This window comes from Hibiscus syriacus, unplaced genomic scaffold, assembly GCF_006381635.1.
Source record: "Hibiscus syriacus cultivar Baekdansim isolate YM2019G1 unplaced genomic scaffold, ASM638163v2 tig00111273_pilon, whole genome shotgun sequence".
NCBI lineage: Eukaryota > Viridiplantae > Streptophyta > Magnoliopsida > Malvales > Malvaceae > Hibiscus > Hibiscus syriacus.
Genome location: NW_024063040.1, coordinates 2,774,437 through 2,780,436, shown reverse-complemented (window position 1 = coordinate 2,780,436; position 6,000 = coordinate 2,774,437).

Below are 6,000 nucleotides of genomic sequence, written 5' to 3'. Positions count from 1 at the left end.
GAATTCCACTCCACCAAAGAGGAGTGTAGAGAACTAAGATTAGTTTGAATATATGCGTTATCATCCTAAGAATTTCGAAGCACAGTATCAAAATTGGAATGCTCTTGCCAAGCAAATAAAAAATAGAAAGAATGATGTTTGTTCGGTGAGGGTGGTGCACTTGTGTGGAACAAAATGGGTCGATGATCAGAACCAAGGCGCTCCAAATAAAGAACATGTGAGTTGAGAAAAACAGAAATCCAATTCTCATTAAATAAACAACGGTCTTACTGTTGGCGAAGCGAAACTCTCGTCTAAGTAAATGATGGACCACGAAAACCAACATCAATCAAACTATTATCAAACATAAAATCCGTGAAACCTTTACTTACACTAGATTGTCCGATAGCCCTTCTAATCATTTCCTCCGCATTCAGTAAAGCATTAAAATCAACCCCGAGTATCCGCGAGCAATTAATACCAGGATTTAGAGAAGCCAATGGAGGCCATAAATCCTTTCGACTGGAGACATGTGGGCTGCCATAAACTACAGTTATAAATACAATAATAAGTAAAGTATCATATTCAATTGCAAAGATGATGAACTGTCTTGATATAGAGATAATAAAAGTCCGAATATCCGCCTGTCACAAAAGCCAGATCCCACCACTAAAGCCTTGAGCTTCAATGTGGAAAGAATTAGGAAAACCTATTTTTTTAATGACTTCATCTGCTTTACGGCTACTCACTCTTGTTTCTAGAAGGCCGACAATCGAAGGCTTATAGAACATCATAAAATTCCTGAAGTGTTGTAAATAAGAGGGACTAGCCACACCCTGACTGTTCCGAAAGAGGCAACTAAACATTAGGGAAATAGATGAAAGAAATATAAAACTACTGACCAAAGCCTTCAGCAGCCTACACTTCCTCGCAAGCAGTGATCACATTTTCCTATAAGTCCATAACCGAATAATGATCTCGACTATAACCCTTCAAATTTTGCCCATGAAAAGTTGTTGCATCTGCTTTGGAAATCACCGACTGAACCCAATCGATGAGAAGCGAAAGATGTGAGGGTTTGTAATACAGCTGATTTTTAATTCGAAGGCTTTTTAGTTCCGTTTCACGACTACCCTTATTCGTGCCCAAGCATAATTGGCCATTTTTACCTCGACCCGAGTCGTTCTGGCCTTGCTGTTCCTCAATAAATGACACAGCCATGTGATGGCCATCACGAATACTAGGTGCCGTGATAGAGAACTTCGATGGGTTGCTCGCAAAGTTTGAGATATCCATTAAAGACGACGGGTGAGTAATCTCGGTATTACCGGCTGTTACCTACTGAGAGGCCATACCATTATTTATGTCGTTTACCTGCTGTTGAACCTCTGGCAGTTAATCTACACCGACTGTTGTAACCTAACATCCAGCTTGATCTACTTCTTGCCCTTAACCCTATCTATCCCACCTGAAGTATGCCTAGTAAATTTCGTGGAATGGCTCTCTGCCATCTCATGCAATCCATGCTCAGGATTAGCTGGTGCCCCATTAATATCCAACCCTTCTCGCTCTAGGATATTAAACCTATTTATACGAGTAGGGTTTGGTGCAGTAGCACCGACCTGAGTTTCTTTATTAGGTTTTCGTGCTCTTCATTTCCTAGACGGGGCAACCATCCAGGGGCCAAAAAGGTCATCATTATTGTTTGAGGGTTGATGGTCGTGGGTTTCTTTAGCAGCGAAATTAGTATTATTCACCTCATCGACTTGTTGTTTAGAAGTACAAGCTTCCTTTGAATGGCCGTAGACTCCACAGATGATGCAAATATTTTCTAAGCCTTCATATTCAATTCTTTGGACAAAGCCATCAATACCTATCCATGGTAGCGAAGGTTTCTTGAGGTCTATCGCTGCTTCCATCCTAGCAAATTTACCTCTCCTCCGACCGAGGTATTGTAATTATAGACACCCATTTTTATTCAAATCTATTTTATTTAATTTTATTTTAATTTTTTTATTATTATTATTTAATTTACATTTTATATATTTTGTGCAAGCCTTAAAGCCCAACCAATTTACAAGAGCACAAATAAAAATCAGAAAAAAATCCAAACAAATCCTATTTAGTCCATCAATGGAAATAAGATATCATTATCCTATTTCCTCGGCAACATCATCAATCAGAGGCATGCAATCAGATAAAAGAGGACATTTGGATTAGGAAAAAAAGGAAGAGAAGATTCGGGATAACCAGAAAAAATAGAGAGAGTGTGAAAAAAAACAGAGGGCATTGGGGAGAAAAAAAAACAGGGATAGAAAATAACCTTACCCTGCTAGTTACCCATCGTTCATCAGATCGTAGAACCCTATCTCCAAAGGTAAACCTCCCATTTACTTTAAATCTGTTTTGGGTTTGGTGTTTTGGCGTTCAGTTTCCCTAGTTGTCGTCACCGTTGTACGATGGTCGTAGCTTTCATTCTCCCTCGACGAGGAAGCAAGAGTGAAGGGAAATGAAAGTGAGGTGAGCGGCTGAAAGGGTGGCAAAATGAAAAATAGGGTTTCTCAAACCCTTAAATGGGATATATATTTAGTCGACCGAACGACGTCGTTCTGTAAGGATGGGGTTCTACGTGTTTTTACCTGAGGGTCTAATAACCATTTTAGTCCTTCTTACTTTGTAAACTTACCCATGTGTTCTGGGTTTTAAGGGATAATATCAACTTTATTCCTCGTAGCCCTGGAATCTCATACGCGTGTTTTTCAATATTTGAGGAAATCATAGTGTAGGTGCCTCCTGGTTTGTAACATCTTGTTGTAGTCATTAATGAAATATCATGATATTTTATTATGGGTATCTATATTTTCATTGTTTATATTTTAGTCCTTATTGCTTTGTATTTTTCCATTTGCGTGAATTATCTAATTTGGTCATGATATTTATATATATTTTAGTTTAGTCACTATATGTATTTGTTATTTATTTTCAGATAAATTCTTATTGTGATTGCTAACTTTTAGCTTAGTCTATTTTAGTCCCTATTTGTTGTTGATATGTGTATTGGTTAATTTCTGATTTTTAGTGGTAATTTACGCTCTAAATCATTTTAATCCCCATGTATGTACATGTTGTAAATGTTATTATTTTATGTTGCAAATACATTATTTTACATCGTATTTGTTGCTATTATATATTTCCTTAAATATTAATAGTATTTCAGTAATTTCAAGAATGTATTTGTAGAACGGGCGTAGAAAGTATCACTTAATCGAAGTGGTACAATCTAATACGACGTTCGAACTAAATGGAACTTGAAATAAATCAATTTTAGTTTGTTAATTCATTTTTATTTTACACTTAACAATGCAAGTTATGTATTTTATTTTTCGCAACTGTCAATTTGCAATTTATATTCGATATGCATCTTTTACATATTCGATGATAGAATATTCTTTAATAATGAAAAATGGTTGAAATAGCTTTTCCGACGGAGAATTGCAAATTTCAAGATTTTTTTATCGAGTTAAAGGATTTTCTTTAAATAGTTAATTCAAAGCAAATTAATTAAATTTTAATAAATGGATCACAATTTAACTTTATATTCGATTCAAAATTTCCACCACTACGACAACGTGTAAGCGACACAATACCAATTTTGGGGCGTTGTGGGGGTGCTAATCTTCTCCACACGTAACCGACTCCTGGATCCTTTTAATACGAATCTTTGGTAAATGCAGGTCAATTTTCGTCTTAAAAAATGATTTTCATTAAAATTGTTTTAAAAGACATTTTTTTAGGTATTCGACCTACCTAACTCAAAAGTCGATGACGACTCCTTTTTCAATTTAATTCCAATCAATTCCAAATCACCAAATTTTCCAAATAAAAGTTATAATCGTTTTTAAAATAATATTTAATTATTTTTTCAAAAAAATGGTTATGACAGTAATATATCTTGATAATCTTGCCAATTTTAGAGGCTATCAAGCGAAACAAGGACTTGCAGTAGTAACGATACGGTAAGCCTGCAAGTCGGAGCCAAACAATCATTTGAGATGGAAAAGCATCCGCAATGGAGAACATGCGGTTCCAAGGTTTCACAATGAGGTAACTCCCGAAAATCACCCACGGCTCCTCTGTCAATGGCCTCATATAGTCACTCTCATTCTCTAGCCGAACAAGAAAGTAGTTATTGTCTAAATCGATTAGTTGAAAAGAACCATGTGGTTGCCATAGCACTTTGATCTTGTTTCATAGCGCTATATATCCGATGGTACGATCTAGAAGACGAACAATGAGAGTTTTGTGCATGTTAAAGTTGATCGTTTCGTGCACCCTATCCGAGAACCAAACCATTAGGTAAGCACCACTCCTATCTACTTGAATATCGCTCTCAAGAACTTCCACATCAGTCTCGTCAAAACAAAATTTAATCGCTTTCTCCCCCATCTGTCCGCCCATAAGGACGTCGCAAAGGATAAATGATGCCCCTCCAATTGGTTTGTAGACTCAGTACCCAAGGTAGTATATGTTTGATCATCCATATTAATGTCACCCGCAACTAACTCGGGAGTCAACGCAGATGCAACGTGAATGACCTCAGGCAGCTCATCGCTACGCACTTTTTTGGCCGCTCAGTGCCCTCCGTCAGTGAAGGGGATCCCAGTCTCTCTAGGATCGGGAAGGGTGGGGTCGCCGACAAGGCCGGCGCCTTGGGATCCATCTCTCTCAAGACCTAATGTAACGAAGTGTTGCGGAAGACGACTATCGGATAGAGTAAAATCGCAACTGATAATTTGTGAAAATAAAAATAAAAGAGACACAAAATTTACGTGAAAAACCCCTAAATAATATAGGGTAAAAACCACAGGTAACGGTAAAAGAATTTCACTATGAGAAAATATGAATTACAATTTCTCTCGATCTACCAAGGAGAAAACAATGATAATTCTCTGATACCAATTATTGCGGAAGACGACTATCAGATAGAGTAAAATCGCAACTGATAATTTGAGAAAATAAAAATGAAGATAAAAGAGACACAAAATTTACGTGAAAATCCCCTAAATAATATAGGGTAAAAATCACGGGCAACGGTAAAAGAATTTTATTATGAGAAAATAGGAATTACAACTTCTCTCGATCTATCAAGGAGAAAACAACTCTCAAGAAACTCTTTAAATTCTCTAGTATTGGAAGAAAGCTAGAATGCTTTGGGATGAATTTGAAGCTAAATGAGCAAGGGTATTTATAGTTGAAGCTTAAGGACTAATTTGTAAATACCCTAAGGTGACGTTTGGTTCGTTGGAATGTTTATGAGGGAATTGGAATCTGTGAAGGAATTGGAATTTGTAGGAATTGGAATCCAATTCCATATTCTGTTTGGTTGGCAGGAAATGAAATTGGAATCCAATTCCATATTCTGTTTGGTTCGCAGACATGTCAGATGAATTTGATTTCAGTAATGTAAAATGACAGAATTGCCCTTCTTATTTTTTTTTACTTTATTTTAGTTTATTTTACAACTTACATGTAGTAATATATTATAAAAAATTTAAAAAATATTAAATTTTCATTTTATTGATTGATTATTCATTTTAATAAATTATAAAAATCATGCTAATAAACATTATAAGTTAAAATCATCGCAATTAAAATATGTTAATAAGTTACCAAAAGATAGAGCAATATTTCGATACATTCCAATCGGAGTATGTTAATTAGTTACCAAAAAAATATACCAAAAACTATTTTTATTCAATATATGAATTAGAAACTCGACCCGACACGACTCAAAATAATAAAAAAATTTGAACTACATGAGGCAACAAAGGCTTCTGCTTCTAGTAAAGTCTCTCCCTTCAGCATATACAAGTTTGCTGCTATCTTTTCGCCTTTCAGCACCACAAGCGCTCCACTGAACACCTTCATGATTCCTTTCTGTGTTTCAATCTTGCTTGCATTATTATCCAATAATCCGTAGGATAATAAATTTTTCTTCAGGCCTTTCATATGCCGCACATC